Raw genomic sequence first — 4,493 nt, forward strand, 5'->3', positions numbered from 1 at the left:
TTGATCTCATTTCATTTTTCGATTCCCTCCTCTTTCTTCCACAAAGAGATAAGGAGGGAAAGATACATAGAGGTACAGACGCGTAGACACGCAGGTAGAAAGTCACACACACAAACACACACAAACGCACACACGCACACGCACACACACAAACACACACAAACGCACACACGCACACGCACACACACATACACACACAAATACACGCCCGCACGAACACACACACATACAGACACACAGACAGATAGAGAGATAAATACACAGCGACAGACAGACAGACAGACAGACAGACAGAGTTAACACGAACAAGGATGAGGTATACGAATGTCAGCCTCTTTATTGTCAAAAGCATGTCACTTTCTCTTTCAACTCACACATTATCAATCTGCAGTTTAAAAAACAAAACAAAACAAACAAAAAAACTGGAAAACCTAACATGGTTCATAAAAGTGGTCTTTAAATACTAAACACTTTGGATTCTGGTGTGACTTACTAAGTTAACTGAACCTCTTTTTCTTTTTTTACTTCTTTAAATTGCATGTTGTTTGAAAGATCAGGAATGGAGAGAAGGGAGACAAAGAAACAGAGACAGAGGGACCGACAGACATAGGCTAGACAAACAGAGAGACAGACAGAGAGAGACAGAGATAGAGAAAGGTACAGAAAGAGTGAGAGAGAGAGAAAGTGTGTGTGTGTGTGCGTGTGTGCGTGTGTGTGTGCGCGTGTGTGTGTGTGTGTGTGTGTGTGTGTGTGTGTGTGTGTGTGCGAAGCGTGTGTGAGTGTGTGTGTGTGGTAATCATTTGTACATTTTATAGAAAGAAGTACTGGAGAGAAAAACACACTTTTACTGGCAATACAAAGTCGGGCCTCAGCCATGCTTTAAACTCGCGTGAGTGTAGACATATTTATCAGAGTGGGGGTGGGAGGGGGGGGTAGTGAGTTCAAGAAGGTTTACACAGGGCAGCCAAAATCAGAAAAATAGAGAATGTCTGATCACTGAGTGTAAAATGGATCACCTTAATCAAAAGGATAATCCACTTTGGGTGCTACACCACTCTTAATAACTATGTCCTATCCTGATGAGTTGCTGCAATCCATATTTAAAACCAATCAACAATTTCAAATTAAATCGGATATTACACTGAGACGAGCCTACAAAGTCCAACAAAAAATCAATATTCGATTCGGTGATCATGTTCACAATTCAGACAGGAGATCACGAGGGCTGAGGTGTACGACGCGAAACTGGGTGCCACCCAACTGGGTGGGAACGAACCGCGGGCTCTGATTTGTTGAAATCACAAGATATCTCATTTTGAACCAATCCAATTCCGGGGATGTGTACCATTAATTTGGGTGGCACCCAGTTTCGCTTCGTGTGTCTCAGCCCAGAATCCCATTCCATCAGTAAACTTCAACCGTGTGACAACATTTAGATACTTTCACAGACAACTTCGCAGCCCCAATTCATGCTGAAACCTACGCATACCACGACTGATCACAAGATCCTGATGTTCTCCAAAACAATCCCTCTAACTTGACAGAGATTCCTGGTTGTTCCTGCTGCTGGTTCCACTGACTCCCCTGTCTTTCTGCACCAGATGATTCCACAAGGCCAAAGCGTCCTCAGACTCGCTGCCAGCAAGTGCCACTCGCTTGTTCTTCTGCAGCATTCTTTCCAGCAGAGCCTGCGATTCCTGAGCTTCTCTGTCAAGAACTGGAGAATCTCCTCTCTTGCTCTTCTGTATTGTTCTTGCCAGCAGAGCCTCCTGGGCTTCTCTGTCGAGTGCTGGGGAAGCTCCTCTCTTGGTCGTCTGAAGGAGTCGCGTCCAGACCGCCATGAAGGTGTGGTAGCACTCGTACTCTGTCATGTCAGGAGGACAAGGGACGGTTTCACCTGCTGGGGTCAAGTATCGCTCCGTTCGCAAGGTTGTTGCACGCCTGCGGGGTTCTGAAAGCATACAGAGAGAGAGAGAGAGAGAGAGAGAGAGAGAGAGAGAGAGAGAAAGAGAGAGAGAGAGAATTGAATTGAACTGAACTTTATTTAACAAGGATTAAGATTTAAGGCTACGCCTTTTCTTACAAGCTGTCCTTTGGGACGCATAGGCACACAATGATAAAAAAATTAAAAAAATTAAAAAAAGGTAAAAGTTATTACACAGCAACCACCAGAATTTTGTATATGAATTAGATAAAGTGTCAGTTGATATGAACAAACCTCCCCTACCCCCTACACCTAAAAAAAAAAAGGGAGTGAAGAGACGGATCAACTCAAACACACATCTGAAGCTGTCGCGCACACAGAAGACGGATCAACTCAAACACACTTCGTTGGGCAGGGGTATACATATTGCTCCATATCTGACAACATTTCACGGGTGAAGCAAGTTTACCTTTAGTAGAGTTTCAGAACAATCATGTAAATTAGTAAGCTTTCAGAACAATCACGTATGAGGGCTTACATGATTACGATAAAATAAATAGTAGACTTTCAGAACAATCATGTAATAGTCACTATTCAGAACAATCACGCGTAACACCCGTATACGTCCTGAAAAGTGCTGATCTAGATCTTGCTACGAGTAAGGGATTGTGCTTGTGTCAGGACTCAAAGTATCAACAAGGCTGGAGTCAAGATGGAAGGATATTTAACGTGTGTCAACATGAAAGGTTGATTTTGACCCTATGGTCACGGGTTCGAATCTAGTCATGGACGGATCGAACACGGGTCAACTTTATGTGCAGACTCAGAGACGACATCCATGTCCCAACCCCGTGTCACCACAGTGGCACGTAAACGACCTCGGTCATTCTGCCGTAAGTGCCGGTGGCTGATTACATCTAAACGCGCACAACACCTGTGTATCTCATCTAAAGTCGGGGTAACATCCGGGAACATGCACCAAATGGTTTCATCGTGAGGGCGTGAAACACAATTATCATCAAAGGTTGACTTGAGGGAGAAGGATAGCGGGTGATAAGTTTGACTTTTGAGCGAAGAGGAGGAAGGCGAGAAGAGAGGAGCTGTGATAAGGAAAAGAGAATGTTGTGGGTAAAAACGAAATTACTAACACTCATTTCACTATCTGACAAATTATTGCGTCCTCAACGGCGAGGACGCTGGTGATGATGATAATGAACACGACCACGAAAATGACGAAAATGACGATGATGATGATGATGATGATGATGATGATGATGATGATGGCGACGACGACGATGGCGATGGCGACGACGAGGAGGAAGAAGAGAAAGAGGATGATGATGATGATGATGATGATGATGATGATGATGATGATGATGATGATGATGATGATGATGATGATGATGGCGACGACGATGGCGACGAGGAGGAGGAGGAGGAGGAGGATGATGATAGAAGTAATGACTCACAGAAAATCATAATGTTTAAGCGGAGGATAAGACCAATGTGAAAGAAATGGAGATACAGGAAGCTGGGGGTTGGAGCTGGTAGGGGAGGGATGAATAAGGTCAACATATTAAGAATAAGAATAAGAATAAGAATACTTTATTATCTCATAGAGAAATTCAGGCGTGGTACATAACAATAATACAAACAGGACATTGTTTTTACATAAGACATTTAGCACTATATAACAGGGCAGGTTATAAACACACCTCCCACATACCTCTCTGGCCATTCCTTGCATTGTGCTTACGCATTCAGTCATGAACACATCCATGTCTCACTTACACAGTCGCACACATGGACATTCTTATATGCTCAACTTACCCATTCACACATGGACATTCGACCACGCTCCACTTACACATTCTTATACGCTCAACTTACCCATTCACACATGGACATTCGACCACGCTCCACTTACACCTTCTTATACGCTCCACTTACACATTCCCACATGGACATTCGACTACGCCCACTTACACATTCCCACATGGACATCTTTAAAGCACTGCGCTTACATATTCTCGCACACCTACGCGTATAACGGACTATGGCTAAACATCATTGCAAAAAAATCATAGCATACAATATATCACAGAAAAAAAATACGGACGTACATAAAACCAATACATACATGTACATTACTACTGATTGCACTGGCAGAAGAGGGGCTGAGTCGGGTATGTGGATGTGTTTACATGTTGCCAAGGGTGATGGATTTGGGGATGAAGCTGTTTTGCAGCCTGAGTGTCCTAGCTTTGTGCGTGCGAAGTCTACGGCCAGAGGGAAGGAGTTCATAGAGGTGGGCAAGGACATGGGACCTATCTGAAGCTATCCGCCTACTCTTTCTCACCACACGCTTTTCATACAGGGACTCCACACTTGCTTGCTGCCTGCCAATCACCTTGCTACTGACATTCACCATTCGCACTAAGACATTCCTGTTCTTCACACTCAGACCTCCATACCAGGACACAAAACCAAAAGTGATGACAGACTCGATGAAAGAGCGGTAGAAAGTTTGAAGGATAGAAGGGTTCACATTCAACTTCCTAAGTTTCTG

At 43.9% G+C, this 4,493-nt stretch overlaps 1 long non-coding RNA gene across 1 annotated transcript in view; it reads right to left on the minus strand.

Moving 5' to 3' along the window:
* Positions 1–777: 777 nt before the first annotated feature.
* Positions 778–4,493, minus strand: part of LOC138970393 (uncharacterized) — a 53,439-nt gene continuing 49,723 nt past the window's right edge. The window contains exon 3 of the long non-coding RNA XR_011456920.1: positions 778–1,951. This is a non-coding gene — a long non-coding RNA (uncharacterized lncRNA). The remainder of the gene's footprint in view (positions 1,952–4,493) is intronic.

This window comes from Littorina saxatilis, linkage group LG7, assembly GCF_037325665.1.
Source record: "Littorina saxatilis isolate snail1 linkage group LG7, US_GU_Lsax_2.0, whole genome shotgun sequence".
Classification (NCBI taxonomy): domain Eukaryota; kingdom Metazoa; phylum Mollusca; class Gastropoda; order Littorinimorpha; family Littorinidae; genus Littorina; species Littorina saxatilis.